This window comes from Temnothorax nylanderi, unplaced genomic scaffold (genome assembly GCF_030848795.1).
Source record: "Temnothorax nylanderi isolate EJ_2023f unplaced genomic scaffold, tnyl_v1.0 TNYL_tig0080_pilon, whole genome shotgun sequence".
Lineage (NCBI taxonomy): Eukaryota > Metazoa > Arthropoda > Insecta > Hymenoptera > Formicidae > Temnothorax > Temnothorax nylanderi.
Window position 1 is genome coordinate 232,652 of NW_027249142.1, and position 27,455 is coordinate 260,106.

At 37.7% G+C, this 27,455-nt stretch overlaps 1 protein-coding gene, 1 long non-coding RNA gene and 1 pseudogene across 5 annotated transcripts in view; 1 reads left to right on the top strand and 2 right to left on the bottom strand.

The window, feature by feature from the left end:
- LOC139774386 (uncharacterized) overlaps positions 1-18,277 on the bottom strand; it is a 39,535-nt pseudogene extending 21,258 nt beyond the window's left edge.
- The window catches only part of Dh44 (diuretic hormone 44), a 139,398-nt gene that overhangs the window by 33,455 nt on the left and 78,488 nt on the right, over positions 1-27,455 (top strand). The gene's annotated exons all lie outside the window — the stretch shown is intronic.
- LOC139774368 (uncharacterized) lies at positions 1,370-2,339 on the bottom strand. 2 transcript variants are annotated; one of them, XR_011718560.1, is made up of 3 exons: positions 2,205-2,339; positions 1,898-2,054; positions 1,370-1,816 (listed from the first exon to the last, which is right to left on the bottom strand). It is a non-coding gene; the product is annotated as an uncharacterized lncRNA (long non-coding RNA). The 2 variants fall into 2 exon arrangements; XR_011718559.1 differs by lacking the exon at positions 1,370-1,816 and having other exon boundaries at positions 1,869-2,054.

Below are 27,455 nucleotides of genomic sequence, written 5' to 3' on the forward strand. Positions count from 1 at the left end.
TTTAGAGCAATCAATTAGCGAATCACCGAGATCCGTCATAGAATATTTATATTTCTTTTTTAAATCAGATAATTTCCAATAAAGTCTAAGGGAGAATCTACTTTGATATATATCTAAAATACATAATAAAAGATTAGTTGGTCCAATGCAAATTCCATGTTCTCCACAATTATAGAAAAATATGTCTCGTTCCGCTCTCAAATTTTTCAATTTGATAGTATCGCCAAAATTAACTTTAGTTAGACATAGTTTTTCTTTGATAGATTCAACCTTTTTTATCATTAAAAAATCTTTATACAAATCGGTATCTTCTATTAATGACTTATAAGTTGTGTCAATGTTGGTCTGTAATTTGTTTTCTTGTATTGCTGACAAACAGTTTTCTAAAAAGTTCCCTATTTGAGTTTCATAACCGACTTGAGATGTGATCCATAATTTTTTGTAACATTTGTATGTCATTCGATTATCTATTTTTTCATCTTCAATATACTGTTTTAAACACAAATAAGGATCTATGCATTGTCTATATATATCTGAATTGATAGATCGTTTTACCATATATTCTTTTAATTTTTTATGTCGTGGACAGTAAAATACATCATGATTATTGAGAAATTCACAGTCATCATTTGTAATAGGTGAAGCCAAATGATTTGCAATATAACTCCCTTTTTCTTTATTAATCTCTTGAGTATTAAACTCATCATAATATTCCTGAAACAATATACATACAGGATGTACTCAAAAGACATCCTTGTGTTTGGGTATGTTCCAACATGGTCATAAAGTACAACTGTAGACAATTACTTATATAGAAATGTTGTGCCCCTTATTGGGACACCGGGGTTCCTTCAATTCACGGGGAGGCGAGAAATTGGAATTAACACTCTTTGATTTGAATAAAATGATACTTTAATAACTTTAGTTTGGTTAATTGCGCGAAATGCCCGTCACTGCCTCTAACTCCAATCTGTCCTGGCTTCTTCTTCTCGTTCTCTTTTATTCCCTCGTTCGTCCTTCGATTCTGCTGAGTTGGTTGGTAGGATGTAGGTCGGTCGCGCAACTCGTCAATTTTGCTGACTGGGCTTTCGCGTTTAATACATTGTTATAATACTTTATTTCTTAATCATAAGTCCTATTTCTTATGTCGTGCCGCGCCGCGAATGGAGGTTCGGGGGCCGGCACAGGGTATCGAGGATTCTCCGGGACGGGGAAATGACACTAACCCTTTATAGATTATGCCCGTGGCGGTGTTTAATAAAGATATTTCAGTGCACCTTTGTTTTACTTTTACTTAGTTACACTGAGCAGAATAGCTGACTTATAATTTTAAGACAATGTTTTATGCTTTAAATCTTTGTTTTAGCAACGCACAATACTGTCTTATGTCTCAAGTCTTACAATGTTGACACTTTGTACACTCGTTTAAGACTTGAGACACAAGACAGTATTGTGCGTTGCTAAAAACAAAGATTTAAAGCATAAAACACTGTCTTGAAATTATAAGTCAGCTATTCTGCTCAGACACTTAGTTACACTGATAAAAATACGCGGTCGACACGTAACCCGAGCGTTGGTCGTAGACTGCCCTTTGATCTGTTCGAGGTAATTTTGGAGTAGGTGATATCTCACTTCGAATGCCGCGACATCAATTCTGATAGCTAGTTTCCATGTTGCCTCTATCAAGTCTTTAACTGTATCATATTCGATTACATAATTTGGTAATACATCAGAGTGTAATAATACTACTTTTCCTTTTCTAATATTTTTGATATGTTGAACAATTTCTTATTGATACTCTAAATCACTCTGCTTTCTACAACAGTAGAGAATCATTAGAAATAATGATTGTAAATAAGTTCTCCTCATAAAATCAAAATATGTCTATTTTTATAACCTTGATTAATTTGAGGAAACAATTCTTTAATAATTAAACGTCTAAGAACTGCAACTGAATATGATCTTAAATGGTACTAGAGTTCCTCTAGTAGTCGGAGGAGTTGCCGTTGTCCCTTTTTTGCTTTTTTGGGCACCATTTTGACCACTGTGGCGGGCTGCAAAAGAAAAATAATTGGTAATTCCATACTGTTAATAACACACACACGCATACACACACACGCACACACACACACACACACACACACACACACACACACACACACACACACACACACACACACACGTACTTACTCGGAAGTACTTACTCTTGACTGCGCAAATGGCGTTTCCCGTCGCCAGTCCAACCGTCGCTGCTGCTGCTGCTGCTGCTGTTTTTGGTCGTGTGGTCGGTGTCGCAGTCGGATCCGCCGCACTTGCGGCACGCACGATTGTAGTCGCTACAATCGTTATACGCACTGCTGTTGAGCATGCTGCGCACGCTGCTGTTGCTGCTGCTGCTGCCGCCGCACCTACCGCCGGTGCTGCCGCCGCTGAAGCTGTTAAAAATGTTTTTACACCAAAGCAAATGGAAAAAATTATGAACCTGAATAAAAAACGAGTCGAATGGAATATAGAAGACATTTCTGATTGGCTAATAGAATGACGCGTAAGAACATACCTCTCTTCTTTTTGCCACGACGATGGTGAGGCGTGCCGTGAGGGCGCGTGGACGTCGGCGTCCACTCTTTTGAAATAACTTATTCCGAAGTCGCTTTTGGTGGTGGTTACCTTGTCGCCTAGGCCGCTGTAGCGGCTGCTGTCGTCTTTATATTTCTAAATAGATTTTTGGTACTAAGTATTTAACAATATACTCAGGAGTCATATTTTTAATCTCTGTTTGCCCAATATCTCGAGATTTTCCTTGTGGTATAAACTGTGTATGCAATGCTCTTGATTTTTCTGTCATATGGTGTATATTGTACCGTTCTGCTAAACGACATCTTGTAGTATATGTTTGATCTATAAATTGTCTCCTTTAGTTGCATGGTTCCGATCTTCTCGAAGTAGATTCCAGGTTCGTCGCTAAACGATGTTACCTCGTACAGTGGTACAGTTTCCGATCTCGCTTTCTCTGCGAGGTGTACATGGATAAATGCTTCATATATATAATCTACATGGAAAAAGCCAATTTTTGTATCCCGGTAACTCCGAGTAATATTGTTTCGAGTCGTCAGCAGGTAGTGAGCGAATTTCATTAAGAGATATTCCATGTTTATGTAACAAGTGTGTTATGAATATTTTTAAGCGGTGTGTTGGATAAGGTATCTGAATTTTTTTACAAGTCGTGCACTTTACCATATTAAGTGCCTTCACACATTGAAGGAAATATATATATTTTTGATAGATGTAAATAGTCGATCATGCCTCACGGAACTGATCGACTCGTACCGCGTCGCTTCTTACCGCGCGGCAATCGTTTCCGCGTCATTGTATTTCTGTGCAGCAGAAGAGTATTAATTTATGCGTTTTCGCCACGTCCGACCACCTCGCAAGAACACCGAATACTCGAAGGAAATATATGTCATTTTCTAATAATTTTGGTCTTCTTAATTTTAAGAAGCTTGGTGACTTTCAGTTATTGTTTACGCGTAACAAAATTGCAGACGACATTTTGTAATGCGAACAATAAATCAAGATCAGAATAAATCGGATTAGCAAGATTACTTATTTATTAAGTATAGTGTGCGTACACTTTTACAGCAGCCAACTTTTTCAATTAACATGTTTACGTGTTTACGAAGTGATATTTTGATATTCAAAATGAAAAAGATGGATTATAAATTTTATTGCTTTTCTGCTAATGGCTCTTTCACTGTTTTTTTATGTGCCTGCTCTTGATTTCTTTTGTTACGCCATGTATTGGATTTGTTGTTTAGTTTACTCTTCATTGCCTTGAAAACTTCTCCCATAACAGCCTTGTTTAATGCCCCATCTACAGGGCAATTAAATTCTTTTGCAATATATTCTGTGGAACAAATAATTATTTATTAAAACAAGAAATATTGATTAAAGGAGAATTTTAACTTGTATAAAGCATCAATGTACAGCAATATATATATCTTACCCATTACAGCCTTCTTCACTGGAGGATTCAACTCTGGCTTGGCCTTCACATCATTCATATGGAGCTTATTTTTCCCTCGAGAGAAATTGCTCATTATTCTAGTCATACTGGAAGTGGCCATTTCTTCATCAGTAAAGATAAGGTCCATGATGGGAGTTGTGATTCATTACTAGACCAAGTAATGAATTACTAGGAAAACTACTTATTCTATCAGTACTTCACGTCTAAGCTCAACTACTAGATTCTCCAATACTTCAGTACTTTTTTACTATTTAAGCAAATACTGAAATACTTGCATCAGTACTTCGGATCCCGGAAAAACTACTAATACTACTATAGATATTACTTATTTACCATTTAAACTACTGAAATATAAGAATAAAATACTAATCGCCAGTAAAAAATTACTAGACTCAGTAATAAATTACTGACCAACCAGTAATACTTTTTTGTAAGCTGCCCATTCGGCAATTCAATGCCATTAAACACATTGCCTCAGTGCTCCATTTATATAATTCGCTCATAAAGTCGCGTGGCAACACCAGGGTTTTCGGGTCTCGCATTGAGGGCAATTTCTGTATAAATTCTTCTGTTATATTATTAATGTGTCTAGCAGTTTTGACTATGTAGTTTCGATTCACGGGCCGAACGGCTTTTGATCTAAAGGCTTGCCATGACTCGCCTTCGTGAATGTTGGGCCATCAATTTTTACGATTGGTACATATTGATCCCGCAGCATTCGCATTAGTCGGATTTCGATCGGAACATTCACGTCGCAATGACATTCACCTGTTAATGGCAAAAATGTCACGTAAATAAGTCAGGTTTTGTGTAGGATTTGGAATGTCGTTTAACGAACGCACAAATGGTCGAACCGTAGCGTCAGTCGTCACTCGGAGGTTGAGGTATGTGACGGGGTCTTTTCCTTGCTTTTGGTCTGTCTGAATTCTCATCGTCGTTTTTCTCCCGGTATATGAGCCCTATGTCTCCTCCTGATGGCAAGATCCTGATGGGAGGTTCTCCGCATCCATGGAGTCAGGGGGCTTCCCCGCTAATTGTTGACCACTTATTACTTGAGGTTCTTGCTGAAATACTCCTGGCCCTCCTGATGCAGGTGTGATGTCTGGCTTATGATAGTCCAGGATGGTGACATACGGTTCAATCATTCTTTTAATGTACGGGTACAAGAACAAACATGTGGATATGACTTTAGTCTCTCTTGTTTCTGTGGCACAATTCAAAAGGGAGAATAGGTCCAGCTCTGTGGCATTGTAAGCATATGGAGCAGGGGTTGGCGAGTCCGTGCGTGTATTACTCGCGACTTTTCCCGGAAGTCAGGGTATTCGAAGTAACCAAGACAAATGTATCCATTAAAGTGTCTTTATTAAAAATATTAAAAAGAAATCTGGAATGTTGTCTTTTACTCGCGGATATACGGACCTCAGTGCTGTTACGACCTCAGTGCGGCACAACAAAACTGGTATAATATATATATTTCCGTTGAAAATTAGAGGTCCCCGTTGCAGAGCCAGAATTAATCCCAGGTTTTATTGAATTTAAACCCGGATTCTTGAAAGCAGTGGTTTCGGCATGATTCGGCGACGACAGCTATAAAAGTCGAGTCACGAGATTTCATATGTACTTTTCTTTTATAAGAATAGATCATATTCTTTTCGATAAATATTCTCCCATTGATGCTATCAATAGTAGTTTTATCTCATTGATGAAAAGACCGTAATAGTAAAGTATAAACATGGATATAATAAATAATAATTCTTTTTAAAATAAAGAAAGACGGAAAATAGAAAGAAAGTTTAAAAGAAAAAAAGAAAAAAGTAAAGATATTTAAAAAAATAAAAAAATGCGTTTATCTTTAATAAAGAATGTGGTTACAAACGGGTATATTTTATTTTTTAACTATTGGTTTCTGATAAAAAAAACATCCACTTTAATTCTTGTAAATCCTGTTAGTTTAGAATCAATTGAGAGCTTTCATAGAAGAGGGGGGTGTAAATCAGGAAAACTCCGTTTTGAGGATAATAAAATAACTTCTTAATATTAACTGTCAAATTACTAAAATAAAAGCATGCTATAAAATTTGTTTCGTTTTTTTTCTAAAACTTATAAATTTTTGCAATAAATAAATGTATTTTAATATATTGCAAAAAGTGTAAAAAAAAGATTTTATTTAATGATACTTACATCCTATAGCAACAGTAGTTTTGGGGGAAAAAATGGAAACAAATCATATTATTTGTCACTTTAAAATAAAAATTTATTACAAAAAGCAATTACAATATAAATATTATTTAAATATCAAGATCAGAGTCGTCATTGGCGCTTGTATCAACATCTTTATTGGCTTCTTCCGTCAAGTCCATGTAAAAAAGCGTTTTTCTTTTTTTGGAGACGTATCGCAAGAATGTAAGACATTTCTTACACCTTTCTGTTTTTTTTTATGTTGCATTTGGCTCCAGTTTACAGTGCCCCAACTCTGAAAAAGCTTTTTAGCATTCAGAGGATATGGTTTAAGCAGTAGACCATTGTAATTCTCCCATACTGAATGCTGTTGGAGGGATATTTCAACTGCACAGCCTTGGAAATCTTCGTGCGCTTGTCGCGCCGAACTACTTTAAGCAGAAGTTATTTCTCCAAATCCATAATGATCTCAGCACCATTTGCTATTATAAATAGCATGTTCCGTGAGATCATAATCTTGATTATGTACTGTTTCATAATCATATGGAGAATCATAATCGTCGTTATTTATGTCGGCCGCTATCTTGCTGATGTTTTTTCACTGCTTAAAGGCACTGAGGGTTCGCTCAAAGGCACTACTCAAAGAAACTGAGAGTCAAGCTACAAAAATTGAAAAACGCTTTTGGCGAGCTTTTTTAACGCACTTTTCGCTGCCAATCAAATTTATAAGGTATTAACTTTAAAGTTTACTGATCTTCTTTTTTGCAACAAAAGAAAATAGAGATGTAAGTCGATTTACATTTCTCTTGTATGGAAATCCTCAATTATTAAATCGTTTTATTAAATATATTTTTTGTAGCTACTTTTTCTTAAGAATTGTTCTATCCGTGTTTGTATTTATTTTTTAGCAAGATAGATGTATATCTTGATAATGGATATATATCTTCATTACGGGAGAAAAAGATGTATCTCTCCTAATAATGGAAGAATATTTTTTCTCGCAAATATATATTGAAAAATTGCATAATTTGCATTTATGAAGAATTGTGATTGTCGTTGTTTCGCTGCCGAAATGACCGCTGTCGAGAGACAATCCGAAAGATCCGGGATTCGTTCCTTCCTGCAGTGGGGTTCTTAGTATTCAATGGGTATAATGATATATGTATATATGATTTTATCCTTATCGACGGGAATTGTTTCTCGTCGATTTGGTAATATTTCCGTTGAAAATTAGAGGTCCCCGTTGCAGAACCAGAATTAATCTCAGATTTTATTTAATCAATTTGACTCGGATTCCCGAAAGCAGTGGTTTCGGCATGACTCGGCGATGACAGCTATAAAAATCTAGTCGCGAGATTTAATATGTTATAAGAAAGATCTTATCCTTTTCAATAAATATTCTCCCATTGACGCTACCAATGATAATTCCATCTGCCTGACGAAAAGGCAGTAATAAAGTAAACATGGATATAATAATTCTTTTTAAAATAAAGAAGGATGGAAAGTAGAAAAAAATAAAAAAGAAAAATAGGTTTGAAAGAAAAAAAAAGATATTTAAGAAAATGAAAAATTATATTTTGTCTTCGTCAAAGAATACGATTACAAACCCTATACTTTATTTTTTGACTTTTATTTTCTGTTTATAAAAACCATCTCCGGCATTGTAAATCTGGCCGGAAAATCAGTTATTAAATATATTCTTTTGTAGCCACTTTTTCTTGAGAATTATTCTACGTTTGTATTAATTTTTTTAACAAGACAGATATATCTTGATAATGGATATATATTACTTTCATTACGGGAGAAAAAGATGTATCTCTCCTAATAATGGAAGAATATTTCCTCCCGCGAATTATATTGAAAAATTGCACAATTAGCATTTATGAAGATTGTCGTTGTTGTTTCACTGCTGAAATGATCGTTGTCGGGAAACAATCCGGAAGGTCCGGGATTCGTTCCTTCCTGCAGTGGGGTTCTTAGTATTCAATGGATAATGACATTATGTAATATATAAAAAAAATAACTTCTTCCGCCAGTATTAAAAAACCAAAATCTTTCCTTTATTCTCGACAAACTGGCAAAAATATAAATAATGTGCACTACGTTTCGGCTCGAGGTTTGAGCCCTTCTCAAGTGCAGTCTAAAAATTAGGAACGTAGCGTTGTGTAATACAATAAATAAATAATAATCATTAAATTAGAGAGCAATACCTAATCGTCAGAATTGACTCGTCATGTGGTACTCAAAAGACATCCTTGTGTTTATGGGAATGTTCCAACATGGTCATAAAGTACAACTGTAGACAATTACTTATACAGAAATGTTGTGTCCTTTATTGGGATAGCGGGGTTTCTTCAATCTACGGGGAGATGGAATTAACGACACTCTTTGATTTGAATAAAATGATACTTTAATAACTTTAGTTTGGTTAATTGCGCGAAATGCCCGTCACTGCCTCTAACTCCAATCTGTCCTGGCTTCTTCTTCTCGTTCTCTTTTATTCCCTCGTTCGTCTTTCGTTTCTGCTGAGTTGGTTGGTAGGATGTAGGTCGGTCGCGCAATTCATCAATTTTGCTGACTGGGCTTTCGCGTTTAATACATTGTTATAATACTTTATTTCTTAATCATAAGTCTTATTTCTTAATTAAGGCCGCAACAGAAACAATATGTGGTCTTAAATATTCTCGCCTTTAGTTGAAAGATATAAACTAACATTAACATTTTTTTGGTTGTGGTTACTGGCATTATATAAAGCTGAATAACTTTTATAATTGCAAATGGATGAATAATGATGAATTTGGCATATGTCGTGCCATGCCGTGAAATGGATCTCAGGGCCGGCACCGGGATCCGTCAATCCGCAGGGAACAAGGACAACACTCGCGAGATTTCTTAATACTTGCTTTTTTATTAATAAAGTTGATTCTTAGTTACACTCGTTTCGGATTATTCAAGTACCCTGACTTGCGGGTAGATCGCGATAACATTCACGCACAGGTCGCGGTACGCGGTTCGATTTATACTGCCCCCGGTTGATTTCGGATGTCGCCAAGCGTTCGCCCGTACGTAATGTCTAATGGACCATTACTGCGTACGCGTCGGGCTCTGTCGTTTGAGCGTTAAAAATTTGCGGCCTCTAGTCGGCTCGTACGATCTTGCACGTCGCGTATCGCGTGTAAAAGTTCGAAACTTGCGGCCTCCATTCGATTTACGCGATCCTGTACGTCACATAAAGCGTTTAAGAATTAACTCCAATTGTTTGCTTATGCATAAAATTGGTGACAGAATTTCCACAATATATATATATATATTGCAGACTTGATTTTATCATGCAGTTATTCACGACTTGATTACTAGATTTACTGACTTCAATTTAGGTAGCTACATTGCTCATCTATATATATCATAATGATAGTTTAGTTTTAGAGTTTAGAATTAATGAGTAGTTTAATTTATGGAATCATCTTACTGTACAGATTAAATTATTTAATAAAAATTAATTATGATTATTAAATTATTTAAGATTCTTGGTGAAATAATAATTAGTCATGAGAAGATATGGCACCAAGTGGTGTGGAGCAGGCAACATGACCAATTGGTCATTCTTGCTAGGAGAAAGGGGTGATATCTATTTGTCGTAATTTGATTTCTTTTGTATAAAGGATAGAGGGGATAGAAAATCGGGTTTCAATAACGGATACTGCACAAATTCATTATGACCATGAATGCAGGACATTTATATATACATACGTGATTTGTTAAATAAAACGAGGAAGCGAAAGCTTATCGAAAAAGAGATGGATCGATACGTTCCATTATTTATCAGGGTTTCGGGAATATTGTTTTTAGTAAACACGAGAAATAAGGTAATATGTATGTATGTATGCTATTTATTGTATTTCCCCATAGGGTTTACAAGGCGTTTTTTTGCGAGGAACGTACCCAAACCTCTTACAATTATCCTTACAATTATATTGATGCAACGCGCCGTCTCTCTTGGCGGGGTCGGTGCAGTATTTCATCATGGTCCTGGGATCCTTTGTAATTTGTACGTTGTTGCCGTCGGGTAATTTCTTTTGCAACGACGTGAGGTATTTCGGTTTTTTGTACCCAAATACGAGTTGTATGCGCTTCGTTCCATCGGCTTCGGGTTCATCTTGGCCAACTAGCCACGTGGCGTTTTCCTGGTATACGGCCAATTTTCCCATTCGCTCCTCCTCATTGGAGCCCGTAATGCGTGTATTAAATATACGAGCGCGCAACAATATTGCGATCACCACACCGGTAGCACGTTTGGAATTGTAGCGCGAGCGCAAGGTAGTTGTTCGGAGCTCTCGGCAATTGCGTCGTAAATTCACTGAGTGGCGAGCGACCGGCACGTAATTTCCCTCCTTCCCGTCACCGCTCTTCCCTATTTAGCCCACTCTCTCTTCTTGCCCTTCTTCTCATCATCGGAGCTCATGAGTAGCTTCTCCTCCATCCTGCTTGCGATTTTATCTTCCTCCGATCTCCCTATACTCCTACGCCTTCTCCCTTCCATTGAGAAATAAGGTAATATTTCTGTCGATTATTCAACGGACATTTTTATTTCAGGCGTTACTCGCAAAACGTTTACTAAAAATAGCGAAAGAGAGTCTTCTTTGTCACCTCATCTAGATCGGTGATAACACGGAAGGACTTCATTGTTTCTTGCTCAATAAGTGTTTTAGGTAATGTTGTCTCCATCTCGCTGATTATATAGCGTCCTTCTTGGCCCAGCGATTTGTTTGCCATTGCACGCTTTAGAGCAGCGTAATATAAATCGGGGTACATGCGATGATTGATACGTTCGACACCCGCTAGAGGATAAATTCTGATGTAATGGAACTTATCTCCATGCAGTGCTCTTAGGTCTGTTAATGCTTTCTTTAAGTCAACAGCTTGTTGAGCTATTGCGGGTAGGAAAATAGCACGACTTCCCGCTGTAATAAATGACTCCATGAGAAGGGCAGATTTCAACCCGTAATCGTGTAGGATCATCTTTACTTGAGAGATGACACCTGCTATTAAGGGATGATTATCCTTATTATCTAAAGTTGCATCAATGAGAATAGCCCTAAGCCCTGAAAAAGATCTAATCCATGCTTGCCATATAACCACTTGGTTGGTAATGGAGTCAATTGCAGCTTCTGGTACTGTCTTTAATTTCCACATGTTTGGTATGGATATTGTTGCACAGAGTGCTTTCCATCTTAACTTGAGGTACTCAACGTTAGCGTTTGGATGAGTTTTCTTGATTTCTTTTGCCATGGTCATTAATCCACACATACCTATGAAAGCTAATAGATGGTCTCCCTCTGCTCTTGACTGAGCTGCTGCAAGTTGTCTCTTTTCGTCCTCAGTGACTCTCAGCTTGTGGCGCACAACATCAGGCGGAACTCCTCCCAATAACCAGCAGATAACCGTTAACACGACATCTTGTGGAGTAATGGAGTCTTCCGGGGATAGAGTAATCAAGTGAGGTGGCTCAATATTTATTCTTCGTTTTTTTTGTATCTCTAACTCTATTTTTGAAGCTGACAACTGCTGAGTCAGCTCTGCAATTAATGCCTCTTGTGAGGCTGCCCCAGCGGGCGCGACATCATTCTTTTCTTTATCCTGACAATGAGAGATACATTAAATATATATTTATATATTATATATAATACATTAAATATTTTTGTACTTACACAATTACCTTCACATTTGCACCATTTTTCGCATTTTATTTTATTCCTGACGCATTTGTATTTTTTGTTGTGTTGACATGACAAATTTTTACACCTGCAAGTTTCTTTTGTTTGATCGGTTGGCATTTTCACGCGAGTGATTGTGAATGTGGGCACAGAGGCACAGAGATTGATAGATATTTTAAACTGTGTCGAGCGGTTGAACGAGACGCACCGTCACTGTCAAACCGTTCAATGACAAGTAATGACAAATGACAACACCGAAAATTCTTCAAACTTGGTCCCTCGATCGTATCGCCTCGCGCGCCTCGGTGCATTTTACTTTTTCTCGCACGCACCTGCATTTGTTGGTGCATCCTGTCTTGCAACGACAAGAGTTCCAACTTTTGTTTGTTCGTTTCATTTTGAACTGCGTTGAGAAGCAGCGGTTAAACATTAGTTATGTATTTATTATATATTTATAACACATTAATTAAATAATTGTACTTACATTCATGCAGACATTTTCATTTTTGTGGCATTTGCATGCCTCGGTGCATTTTACTTTTTCTCGAACGCACCTGCATTTGTTGGTGCATCCTGTCTTGCAACGACAAGAGTTCCAACTTTTGTTTGTTCGTTTCATTTTAAACTGCGTTGAGAAGCAGCGGTTGAACATTAGTTATGTATTTATTATATATTTATAACACATTAATTAAATATTTATACTTACATTCATGCAGACATTTTCATTTTTGTGGCATTCGCATGCCTCGGTGCATTTTACTTTTTCTCGCACGCACCTGCATATACGGTTTGAACTATCCCGGTCGCCTGGGGCATTACCGTCACCTTCGTCGTCGTCGTAATCGGTGTCATCGGTAAATTCCTCTTCCCGAAACGTTAACGTATCGCGACTTTCCTCCCGCGCTCTCTCGTCGTTGTACTCGCTGTTTCCGGGCTCGAGTCTACTCGGTCCCGGCTCTGGCGTCGGTTGTCGCACCGGTGATTCCTCCCGTCTGGCAGTTATCTTCGTCTGTGTCTTGCTCGAAGGATCGCGTTCCGGAGAACAGTCCGGCTTCTCCAGTCCGTATTCGTTCAGGTATTGCGGCCTGAATTTTACCCTCTTGTATACCTCGGGATCGCGCTCCGTAAATCCTACCATGTACGGCAGGTCGCACTGTATTCCCATGCTATTTGTAGAACCTTGTGATGGCGGTTGTGCGGGTGGTTCTGGGTCACCGAGTATAAACTCGGCATTATTTAAATATTTATACAATCAAACAAGGGAAAACGCCGTAATCGGTCAGGACTGGATCTTGGTTGTCCGAATAATATATATTAATTTTAAATATTTATACTTACATTATAGCAAACATTTTTATCTTCGTGGCATACACATTCCTTTGTGAATTTCACTTCTTTGCCAACGCAACTGCACTTATTCTTGCAACCGGTTTTGCACCGACAAGAATTCCAAGATTTATTGGTTCTTTTCATTTCCGCAACTCGACGAGAGCTTTCCGGGATCCGGGGGCACGTCCCACGAAGAACGAGAGATCTAACGTGACTCACTCAATTTTATAAGCACCGTCAAACCCTTCAATGACAAGTAATGACAACACCGAAAATTCTTCAAACTTGGTAATGAGATATTACCGCACTGTTTCGAGTGGAAAATTTCTCGTGTGTGGAATTGGCTATTTGTCGCACAAAAACACGCGCGTAATGGGCCACTTTCCACGCACGTGTAATATAAAATAGTGTGTGTAACACGTGCGGGTTGAAAATTGGACACGCGTGCGGGTGATCGCACTCGCCTTCGGCTCGTGCGTCCACTCCGCACTCGTGTCCAATTTTCAACTTCCCGCACTTGTTACACAAATAACTAATACTTACAATACAAAAACATTGCACCGTTCGGTGCATTTTTCCTTATTTTTCACGCACTTGCATATTTTATTATTCCCACATGCTGTTTTTACGCATCTGCAATAATCACGCATTTTGCAGAGCACAGGGTGCGTTCCACTTAACGCTCGTAACGCTCGTGGAATCAGGACCGTCACTCCGTTTAATGACAAAGTAATGACAAGTGTGACAAGTCATGATCCGATATCCGGTATATCCGTTGTATATACACGGATAAATACAAAAATGTATTTATAACACATTAATTAAATATTTATACTTACATTGCGGCACTCGTATTCCTTTTTGTGGCATGTGCATTCCTTTCTGCATTTTAATTTATTGCGCGCGCATTTACATTTATTCTCACAGCCAGTCTTGCAATGACAAACGTTCCAGACTTTATTTGTTCTTTTCTTTTTACTGCGTGTATTTGTTCTTTTCATTTTACTGCGTCGAGAAACAAGAAGAAACAAGAAACGAGAAGCAGCGGTTTCTTCTTCTTCGTTTGTTTAACAGTCTGAAAAACACGTGTTCGAAATTTAATATAAGCATCTGCGAAATACAAAATACAGAGAATCAGTTTTTGTCGCATGTCGCTAAGTCAATTTTTTATAGCGTTTTGAAAATTCGGTACGCATCATATATCATACATGAAAAAACACCGCGCGTACTTTTTGCACGTAACTTGACAGCTGCGTTACTAGAATACGGGTATGAAAACGAGTGTATGAAGTTAGCCCACCCTTTTTTTGAAATTCATATTTTTGAAAGTTGTTCCAGGTTCTGAATTTGTACTACATTGTTCCAAAACGATATTCCTTAATTCCAAACAGTTTTTTAATAAAATAAAAAAATTTTTTTGGCTGGCCCCCCTTTTTTCAAAAATCGAAATTTTTTTTATCGCTACAGATTGTTCTAGTTGTTCCAAATATTGTTCCAAAAGGAACAATATCCCTAAATCAATTTTTGAAAAATCAGCGTATCCATTCCGGTTGCAATGCCACAATCAATACGTATCTGTAACAATTAATGATTGCATTGGGAGAATTTATGATTATATTATACTGCATTTGTGTGCTTGCATACACACACACACACACACGCGCACACGCACGCACACGCACACACGCACACGCACGCACACACGCGCGCACACGCGCACGCGCGCACACGCGCACACGCGCACACGCACACGCACACGCACACACGCACACGCAGACACACACACACACACACGCAGACGCACACGCAGACACACGCACGCACACACACACGCACACACACATGCATGCGCGCGCGCGTCGTCAAGTACTCACAGAGCGCGCTTCGTCTCTGGGTCAGGCGAAAGATTGTCCAATTTCCACGAGGGCGTCGAGCTGTCCACGTTCGCTTTTGTTTAAAAAAATGAAAAATTATTTTCAATCGCATAATGTTTAGATCGACGATAAATGTAATTTATCCTAGCGTATATATACATACATCGTGGATTTACGTCGCAAACCTCGGTGCATGTTCTACTTGAACTGCCACTGTTGCAGACGCACCATGAGCATCTTTGAACCTTGCCTTTGTCGCTATCGCTGTCTTCGCACTTTCTTCGGCCGCACATACCGCACCTGCTTATCTCTCCGTCGTAGCCGCAGCTGCAACGACTACTACTGTCCCAAGTATTAATGTTGTCGATCTCGCTTATCGGGTTGCTTCTATCGCTTAGGTTTCCCTTTGGCTGCGACATCCTTACGAAACAAGTAAACAAATTAATTTGTTCGTTACCGTTTAACGTTGCAACAATCACCAACAAGTATTGAATAATTACCTTGAGCCGAGGGGGGGAGTTTGACCGATGCCGATAAATGCTTCCCGGATTTACTGCAACGTAAGAAGAAGCAATATTACAAAACATGATTCATCAAACGCGATGGTGAAGTAGCAATGGAAGTTTTTAAAACGGGATATTCATTATAATATTCAGCAATCGAAGTCCCTTTCCTTCTTACGTTAAATGTTTCTTCTCACAACTTTAAAAGATTAGGATCGTCTGGCTGAATTGCTCGCAATGTAAGCAATGTTTCTTCATAATTAGGATTTTCTGGAGTCTTCTCTTCTTCTATGTTTTCAAGTGCTTGTTTCTTTGTCTAATCTCATTCATTTTCTGTCTTCTATTTGGTGACGGATGTCGAATAGGACGAATTCTCCAAAAGTGGCCTTTTCCAATTTTTTTTCCCGGTACTATTTGGAATTTTTTATTTTTAGTCAACTCGTTCCGTATACCACGCTGCCAGATGTCGTCCTTCATTGTTCTATAGTACACATAATGTTCCATAATGTACTCCAAAATTCCATGTAAGGTCATTTTTTTGTTATACGTCGAGTTGATCGCCTCGGCTGAGTCTACTAGCACGCAGCGCGCGCTAACGCGCGCGCTTTCCATGTCCATATATTTCCCTTTATATTTATTAACATCCCAATAGCTCGTTCTATACATGACCGAGCTCTTACATGAGCATTAGTGTAACGAGCCGAAGGTGATCCTTCTGGTTGTCTTAGTTTTGGTGTCGATAAGTATGGTAATAAAGGATATCCGGAATCACCTATTATATTAAAATCATGCTATGCATATATCAACGATATAACACTTCTATCTGTATATCATATAATATTTCTAATATTAATAATAATATTAATGTAATATATTTAATAACCAAGCATTTGTTCGTCCATTCTGAAATTGCTGTTCTAAGTGACGCGAAAGAATTGAAGCATTCCAGACACGTGTGTGTGTGTGTGTGTGTGTGTGCATCGTGGATTCTTTTTCCATGACCACTATTTACAAATAGTATCTTCCGTTGACTTCTCGTTGTCAGCGCTTTGCGCTGGCCTTCGCCTTAGCGCTTTTGGTCGTCTTGGAGTTGAATGCTCCTGGTTCCGGTGTCGATCGTCCGATGCAATCGTCAGAATTTGAGGTGGAATTCAGATTCGACTTTAGTTGCTAGGTTCGCATTACCTATTAAAGGCAACTCGGTGTTGCCAAGTACATTAACTAATCATTATAACGTTGTGCGCTCACAACAGTATACTTTACATTAAAAATACGTTAAGGTTTGTTTTATAAAACATTACCAGTGCGGTTCCCCCTCTGTTCCCCCAAAAAATAGTCCCAGCACCCACCAGCGTAGCCGTTTCGGACTCTATCTTCAAAAGGGAACACTCCCAGCGCCCACTGGTTTGTTTGATAAAACATCACCGGTGCGGACTCTGTCACCCAAAAGTGACAGTCCCAGTACTTACCGGTGCTTTACTGAACCATAGCAAATACAAGAAAAATTTATATACATACATTATGTTTTCTGCTCAAACTCCTCTTTCATCTTCCAGTTTATTGGCCTTATCCCTTTCAATACACTCTATATATCCTTGTTTTCATAAATCGTTAATCGTATCGATGTTTGAGATATCGATACTGTATCGCCCATCTCTAATTTGATCAATTTCTGTGTTCCAGTCCACTATTTGTACTCGGTGCCTGCTATTATTATTTAAAATAAATTTTAACAAGCAGTAATGTTGGGCTTTTCTAACTATCGATTGGGTTTTAAATGATGTTCGATTCGGTGGATTTCTTCATTCCAAGCTACTACTTGTACTCGGTGTTTACTATTATTATTTAAAATGAATTTTAATAAACGGTAATGTTGGGCTTTTCCAACTATCGATTAGGTTTTAAATGATATTTGACTCGATCAATTTCTGTGTTCCAGGCCACTACTTGTACTCAGTGCCTACTATTATTATTTAAAATAAATTTTAACAAACAGTAATGTTGGACTTTTCCAACTATTGATTAGGTTTTAAATGATATGTTCAATTCGATCAATTTCTTTATTCCAAGCAACAACTTGTACTCGATGTCTACTGTTATTATTGAAAATAAATTTTAATAGACAGTAATATTGAGCTTCTTCAACTATTTTCAGGCCTTTAATTTCATCTATGAAACCAATTAGTTTACTGTAAAATTTTAAAATAAGATTAATAATTTATATATTTTCTATTTTTACAAATAAGGTCAGACATTTATATAAAGGAGGAGAAGGAGGAGGAGGAGGTGCATGCGTGCGTGCGTGCGCGTGTGCGTGCGTGCGTGCGTGCGTGCGTGCGTGCGTGTGTGTGTGTGTGGGAGTAGCCCCATAACAGGATCTATGGGGCTACTCCCATCTAAATCCATCTTGCCTGAGTTGGGAGAATCAACATCTCCAGGATCTTCCTCATTATCTTCTTCATCTATTGTCTCAAACATTTCTGGATCTGGATTCTCAGTGTCAGTTATCATGTCACTTGTAGAGGGATCTATTCCTTCTCGCAATTGAAGTGCCTCAAGCTTAGTCTTAGCTAATATCTTATAAGCTCGTTCAGGATCTTTGAATGATGCTTGTTGGATACGTCTTATTAATTCTAAATTGCCTGGATCTCTCATAAGCTCTTGTGTGTCATTAAGCACATCTGTTGATAAGAGTAGAGACGGCAACCTCCCTACATCTATATCTTCATCTCCTATATTGTGTGATTCCCGATTGCGCGCGCGCGAATATTCGGTCAATTTACATAACGAAAACGATTAATCGTCATTTTTCACGCCGCTCTTGGTTGCGCGTGCCGCGCCGTCTCTCGTACAACTAAATTTATCGTCGACAATTGCGCTCGCGCGCGTGCGACGCGTTACTCGTTGGCGTATCGTGGCAATCTCACGTGGGTGCGGTGATTTTTTTCGGCGCTTTTAAACAGCTGGTGGGGGTTTCTTCGATTCCACAAAGACACGATCCAAGTCCATCGTCGACAACATCTCGTCGTCCGAGTCGTACTGGCGATCGTTGGCGGCGGACGAGAAGCACGGCAAACCTGTAGAATTTTCAACGATACATTTTTTCGTCGGCGATGTAGATTCGACGTTTACGTTCGACCGTTTGCGTGACGTATCGCGTATAGACGCGAGACAATTTACGTCGCGTTCGTAACGCGTATCGAAAGGCCTTGCGCGAGGGGTCCAGGGGGCGAAGCCCTCCCCCTCCTCCTATCTCCTTGGCGAAAACCTTAGCCCGGGTGGTCATTCTAAAATCTCTGGTCGTCTTCTTGACCGGCAGGTCTCGCAATAAGGGATTCTCTGATCCCTCTTCTCTACTTCGACGGACCTCGTATGTTTTGCGCACATCCGTCGATGCCCCATCTTTACTCCTAGGAGGTTCAGCCCGCGACACTTTCTCCGCCTGTACCGTCTCCACTTTTTGATTCAAGCGCCTACCAGCTACACCCCCCACCGAGCCCAAGGCGGACCACAGCATAATGTTCTTAAAAGCTGTGTTATCTTGCGAAAGATCTTCCAGTCTAGTTTTTACTGCCTGGACATTCCCTATGAACATGCCCCCTTTAGGTAGGTAGCTGGAATCGGGTTTTCTCAAACCTATTTCCCGGAGCGGAGGCGAAGCCCTCCCCCCCACTCGAAGCTAGTTTTCAATTACAGCGACGAGCCGAAAAATTCGCTTAAATTAATTCCAAGTATCGACAAACCACCCGGGATTATCAAAAACGATTTGATATTTGACAATGTTGAAACGACAAATTATTTATTGGATCAAAAGAATAAATTTGATAAAATAATCATTTTTGTTTTGAGTACATCTATAATATATGTATGAATTTTAAAGATGAAAGACTGGCTCGTAGTATCAATCTTTTATTGATTCGTACTGCGCGTGATACATACTTGAATAAGAACATGTTTTCCGTCAATTGCTCCAATACAATGATTAAAATTTCATTTATTTTCAAATTTATTACTAATATTTAACCAATTTTCTTCTTTTAAATTAGATGGAAGTACTTTCTTTACTAAACAATTCCATATGACACTGCAACTTTCTTCAATAATCTTACTGACAGTTGTCAGTCCAACAAGATATTGATACGATATGGAAGTCATCGGATCACCAGATGCCAAAAACCTTTATAAAATAAATATTATATTTACATAAATTTACTATAAAAAATAATATAAATAAAAAAAGAAAATTAAATTTACAAAGAACTTATTTAATGTCATAGATAGTCGTTCTGCAGCTGATATTGGTTCTCTAACAACAGTCTGTTTAGTTATAAAGGGTGAAATCATACACAATAATTCTTCATATTGAGTTATATTCGTACGAAAAAACAAGTACATGAAATGACTAACACCAAATAAGGCACAGAGGACAATGATCAGATATGCCTGTTGATACGATCTAAATGTGTAGTTCCATTGTTGCAAGTCGTGGTGAAAAGTAACCCATATATATTTTTCCGTTTCAGGTAATGTGGATAATACATCCATTTTATGTTTCAACTCTGAACCTGTTAGAGTCAGTGACTGTTGCTTGAACAGAGGGAGTATCTGTTCGCCCAAGTTCCTCTCACAAGCAGATGCCATCATCCGGCATTCGAATGTTAGGATAGAAAATACTCTTGCTTCAATCTTGAGTTTACGTTCTTTGGCCATCAATTGTATCACAGCCCAATTCTTTGGAATATGTCCAAGATTTTCTACTTGTTGATATAACTCTTTGATATCAATTATTGGTCTGGATAATATTTCCAGAATAAGACGAGTGTTTTCTTGATTATATGGCTTTTTTAGATACATAACATCAAGAGCATCCCAAGCAAATAATTGATAAATTGATTCTAGATGAGGAGTTATGGCTTTATCATCCAAGAGATCACTTATTTGTGGGAAATAATTGAAATTATGATTTTTATCAAACCAAGAACTATTGGGAATTTTTAGACATTCTCTAATGGAACCAGGTCGACCACGCTGTATAAGTCGCCGGATTCGAGGATCCAGTCTCTAATTATCGATGAGAGAGGCAGTCTTCTTTACGAAAACAACGTTTTCCTCTAAGAAGTCTTCGGCTGTCGATTGTATTTGCCATTAACTGTTAATGGCAAATTCTTCAAAACATTTTGAGATTAAAATCATAATGCTTTAAAAACCCTTTATCTTTAACTATTATGCCTGATATTATAAATTTTTTTGCAACACCATGAGTAATAAGTAACTCAGGTTTAGCACCCATTACTTCATAGGTTGCCATAATCACAAGTAAAGTTATAATTAATATGAAAATGTGATACTTCAAAGAAGTGAAATAGACTATACTCAAATATATGAAGTAATTCAATATCTCTACCTGCTAATTCTTGTAATTTTGAAACTAAAATTAATTTTGTGAAAGTATCATCTATTGTGAAATTAATATTTATCGATTCTTTAATATTTGATTTATAATATCCTTGGAATATATAATCAGATGCAATGATGTCTAACATAGATTTATTAAAAGGATAATCACAACTACATATGTGATAATTAGTCACATAATATTGCTCTTTACTTTTACTTATGTTAATATTAATTACTTGGCCTATTATTTTAAACCTGATAGTTATCTGATAATACATATGTTGACGCTGCGTGCTGCTTGTCTATATCTAATTTAATAATCGATTTAAATTTTGATGCTAATAAGCATTTTCATTAACTCACTGTAAAGAATTTATTGCGAAAAATATCACCAGGGTTTTAATTTGGACCCTCTTACATTCCGTGATGTAGATTGTAATGGGACATGGTATCGCTCATTTTGTTTTTTGCACTTTTCTTGAAACCCTACTTGCTTAATTTGTAATCCGGCTCGACCTGCTCGACCGGATGGCTGGCTTCCACCGGGACGTCGACGGCTCCGGCTCGACCTCAGTGGACGGCTGCATTCTCCCCGTCAGCCGTGGAGTGGAGGGAACCTCGATTTCGCGGCTCGCTCCCTCGCCGTTCGATAGGTCAGCCAACCTTGGTCCAGTCAATTGCTATACTCCCGCTCTTATGTTTGGTCGGTTGAGCTTCTATCACGTGGGGTGTTGCCGTGTGAGCCTCTTTCATAGTTGGTATCGCTTGTAGAGCTTCATCCCTCCTTGCTTCTTGGAGTCCTTGTATTCTTGTTTCCGCCACTCCAATCTTGTTTTGACAGTCTTGAAGGTTTGTCGAGATTCTTTCACAGGTTTTTTTTGGCTTGTTTCATGGTTTTTCCTGGCTTATAGATCAGTCATTATGTCTTTTATTTCACGGAGGAGAGTTATGTTGCGGCCCCAATTACTGTATTAATAAATAAGATAGTATTAAGAAAGACTGAGAATAACACAATAGGGAACGCGACCGAGAAAGCCCGAAAGGAGTTACGCAAAGCCAAGTCAGCAAGATTATGAGTTGCGCGTTCGGCCTACATCCGATCGGGCAACTCAGCGATAACGAAGGACGAAGGAGATTACAAAAGGAAACGAGAGAAGAAGACAGGAGGGCAATCGGAGTCGGGCAGCGACGAACGGGTCTTGCATATGAATAATCTGTACAACTCAGAGTAATCATTAAAGTGCTGTTTATTGAAATCTTGTCGTGTGGTTCTTTTTGGTTGTTCCATTATCTTTTGAGTAGGTTGAGGCATGTGACGGGGTCTTTTCCTTGCCTTTGATCCTCATCGTCGTCTTTCTCCTGATAGAGCTTTATGTCTCCTCCTGATGGCAATGGGAGGTTTTCCGCATCCATGGAGTCAGGGGGTTTATAGCTTGCACCCGCTTTAGTGATCATCTCTTCAGATGCGGGTTGTCTCAGGCTTAGAGAGGAGCTTGTACTTTGCGAACTTTCGCTCATTGATTTTGATTTGTTGGTCCATGTCCGCGGGCGTATATCCGATATCGGTACGCCGTCCGACATTTATCGGCGCCCGTGATTTTATTTTTGGTACTCGCGAATGTCGCTCGCAATCTTTTGCGTCGCTCGCGAATATTATTTCCGGCGCTCGCAATTTCTAATTGGATCGGATTTACATTAACGCAGCGCTTCGCATGGTGTCAGCTTTCTCGGTCGTTGGCCGCTGTGCTTGGCTGCTTGGCTGCTTGGTTGCTCGGCTGCTCGAGCGGCTCGGGCTGGTGAGTCCGTGCGTGTATTACTCGCGACCTACCCGCAAGTCAGGGTATTCGAAGTAACCAAGACAAGTGTATCCATTAAAGTGTTTTTATTAAAAAGTATTAAAAAGAAATCTGGAGTGTTGTCCTTTCCTCGCGGATTGACGGACCCCAGTGCCGTTACGGCCGACCTGATCCTCGTGCGGCACAACAAACTGGTATAATATATATATTTCCGTTGAAAATTAGAGGTCCCCGTTGCAGAGCCAGAATTAATCCCAGGTTTTATTGAATTTAAACCCGGATTTTTGAAAGCAGTGGTTTCGGCATGATTCGGCGACGACAGCTATAAAAGTCGAGTCACGAGATTTTATATGTACTTATTCTTTTATAAGAATAAGATCATATTCTTTTCGATAAATATTCTCCCATTGATGCTATCAATAGTAGTGTTATCTCATTAATGAAAAGACCGTAATAGTAAAGTAAACATGGATATAATAAATAATAATTTTTTTTTAAATAAAGAAAGACGGAAAATAGAAAGAAAGTTTAAAAGAAAAAAGATATTAAAAAGATATTTAAAAAAATAAAAAATACGTTTATCTTTAATAAAGAATGTGGTTACAAACGGGTATATTTTATTTTTTAACTTTTGGTTTTTGATAAAAAAAACCATCACTTTGAGCCTTGTAAATCCTGTTAGTTTAGAATCAATGGAGAGCTTTCATACAAGAGGGATGTAAATCAAGAAAACTCCGTTTTGAGGATAATAAAATAACTTCTTAATATTAACTGTCAAATTACTAAAATAAAAGCATGCTATAAAATTTGTTTCGTTCTTTTTCTAAAACTTATAAATTTTTGCAATAAATAGAATTATTTTAATATATTGCAAAAAGTGTAAAAAAAAAGTTTTTATTTAACGATACTTACATCCTATAGCAACAGTAGTTTTGGGGGAAAAAATGGAAACAAATCATATTATTTATGTCACTTTAAAATAAAAATTTATTACAAAAAACAATTACAATATAAATATTATTTAAATATCAAGATCAGAGTCGTCATTGGCGCTTGTATCAACATATTTATGGGCTTCTTCCGTCAAGTCCATGTAAAAAAGCGTTTTTCTTTTTTTGGAGACGTATCGCAAGAATGTAAGACAGTTCTTACATTTTTCTGTTTCTTTTTTGATATTGCATTTGGCTCCAGTTTACAGTGCCCCAACTCTGAAATAGCTTTTTAGCATTCAGAGGATATGCTTTAAGCAGTAGACCATTGTAATCCTCCCATACTTGAATGCTGTTGGAGGAATATTTCAACTGCACAGCCTCGGAGATCTTCGTGCGCTTGTCGCGCCGAACTGCTTTAAGTAGAAGTTTCTCCAAATCCATAATGATCTCAGCACCATTTGCTATTATAAATAGCATATTCCGTGGGATCTTAATCTTGATTATGTACTGTTTCATAATCATATGGAGAATCATAATCGTCGTTATTTATGGCGGCCGCTATCTTGCTGATGTTTGTTCACTGCTTAAAGGCACTGAGGGTCCGCTCAAAGGCACTGCTCAAAGAAACTGAGAGTCAAGCTACAAAAATTGAAAAACGCTTTTGGCGAGCTTTTTTAACGCACTTTTTTTCGCTACCAATCAAATTTATAAGGTATTAACTTTAAGGTTTACTGATCTTCTTTTTTGCAACAAAAGAAAATAGAGATGTAAGTCGATTTACATTTCTCTTGTATGGAAATCCTCAATTATTAAATCGTTTTATTAAATATATTTTTTGTAGCTACTTTTTCTTAAGAATTATTCTATCCGTGTTTGTATTTATTTTTTAGCAAGATAGATGTATATCTTGATAATGGATATATATCTTCATTACGGGAGAAAAAGATGTATCTCTCCTAATAATGGAAGAATATTTCTTCTCGCGAATATATATTGAAAAATTGCATAATTTGCATGAAGAATGGTGATTGTCGTTGTTTCACTGCCGAAATGACCGCTGTCGAGAGACAATCCGAAAGATCCGGGATTCGTTCCTTCCTGCAGTGGGGTTCTTAGTATTCAATGAGCAATGATATATGTATATATGATTTTATCCTTATCGAGGGGAATTGTTTCTCGTCGATTTGGTAATATTTCCGTTGAAAATTAGAGGTCCCCGTTGCAGAACCAGAATTAATCTCAGATTTTGTTTAATCAATTTGACTCGGATTCCCGAAAGCAGTGGTTTCGGCATGACTCGGCGATGACAGCTATAAAAATCTAGTCGCGAGATTTAATATATTATAAGAAAGATCTTATCCTTTTCAATAAATATTCTCCCATTGACGCTACCAATGATAATTCCATCTGCCTGACGAAAAGGCAGTAATAAAGTAAACATGGATATAATAATTCCTTTTAAAATAAAGAAGGATGGAAAGTAGAAAAAAATAAAAAAGAAAAAAGAGTTTAAAAGAAAAAAAAGATTTTAAAAAATGAAAAATTATATTTTGTCTTCGTCAAAGAATAATACGATTACAAACCTTATACTTTATTTTTTAACTTTTATTTTCTGTTTATGAAAACCATCTCCGGCATTGTAAATCTGGCCGGAAAATCAGTTATTAAATATATTCTTTTGTAGCCACTTTTTCTTGAGAATTATTCTATGTTTGTATTAATTTTTTTAACAAGACAGATATATCTTGATAATGGATATATATTATCTTCATTACGGGAGAAAAAGATGTATCTCTCCTAATAATGGAAGAATATTTCCTCCCGCGAATTATATTGAAAAATTGCACAATTTGCATTTATGAAGAACGGTGATTGTCGTTGTTGTTTCACTGCCGAAATGATCGTTGTCGGGAGACAATCCGGAAGATCCGGGATTCGTTCCTTCCTGCAGTGGGGTTCTTTATAGTATTCAATGGATAATGACATTATGTAATATATAAAAAAATAACTTCCTCCGCCAGTATTAAAAAACCAAAATCTTTCTTTTATTCTCGACAAACTGGCAAAAATATAAATCATTATGTGCACTACGTTTCGGATCGAGGTTTGAGCCCTTCTCAAGTGCAGTCTAAAAATTAGGAACGTAGCGTTGTGTAATACAATAATTAAATAATAATCATTAAATTAGAGAGCAATACCTAATCGTCAGAATTGACTCGTCATGTGGTGCTCAAAAGACATCCTTGTGTTTATGGGAATGTTCCAACATGGTCATAAAGTACAACTGTAGACAATTACTTGTATAGAAATGTTGTGCCCCTTATTGGGACACAATCCACGGTGTTCCTTCAATCCACGGGGAGGCGAGATGGAATTAACGACACTCCTTGATTTGAATAAAATGATACTTTAATAACTTTAGTTTGGTTAATTGCGCGAAATGCCTGTCACTGCCTCTAACTCCAATCTGTCCTGGCTTCTTCTTCTCGTTCTTTTTTATTCCCTCGTTCGTCCTTTGTTTCTGCTGAGTTGGTTGGTAGGATGTAGGTTGGTCGCGCAACTCGGCAATTTTGCTGACTGGGCTTTCGCGTTTAATACATTATTATAATACTTTATTTCTTAATCATAAGTCCTATTTCTTAATTGAGGCCGCAACAGAAACAATATGTGGTCTAAATATTCTCGTCTTTAGTTGAAAGATATAACTAACATTAACATTTTTCTGGTTGTGGTTACTGGCATTATATAAAGCTGAATAACTTTTATAATTGCAAATGGATGAATAATGATGAATTTAATCAAGATGTAAATAGAAGTTAATCAAAATATATATGTATGTATTAGAAAATCTTTTGCAAGCTGGCTTAGGTAAACGCGTGCTATTTACGATATAACCCAAGTATACACTTTCTTTTAGTCAATTAGTAAATGTAGCAATTTGCATCAAACATATTTTCAATATGTGTATATAGACAACATACTTTTTTAAAAATTTTAAAAAAGGGAACAGTCCCAGCGCCCACTGATTTGTTTTATAAAACATTACCAGTGCGGACTTTGTCATAATTCTTTATAGCTCATCTATATTTGATGAGATTCTATATTTATTTTTAATACAATTATGATACGTAAATATATATATCTCATACAATTTTCACAGATCCGTTATCTCATTAATAATGCTTTTTGTCACTCGGGGCTCCCGAGTTAGCGTTGACTTCTCGTTGTCAGCGCTTTGCGCTGACCTTCGCCTCAGCGCTTTTGGTCGTCTTGGAGTTGAACGCTCCTGGTTCCGGTGTCGGTTTGCATCGGACGATCGATCGTCCGATGCAATCTTCAGGTTTTTGGGTGAAATTCAGATTCGATTTTAGTTGCTAGGTTTGGATTACTTATTGAAGGCAACTCGGTGTTGCCAAGTACATTAACTAATCATTATAACGTTGTACGCTCACAACAGTATACTTTACATTAAAAATACGTTAATGTTTGTTTTATAAAACATCACCAGTGCGGACTCTGTTCTCCCAAAAATAGTCCCACCACCCACCAGCGTAGCCGGTGCGGACTCTATCTTCAAAAGGGAAAAGTCCCAGCGCCCACTGGTTTGTTTTATAAAACATCACCGGTGCGGACTCTGTCACCAAAAAGTGACAGTCCCAGCACCCACCGGTGCTTTACTGAATCATAGCAAATACAAGTAAAATTTAT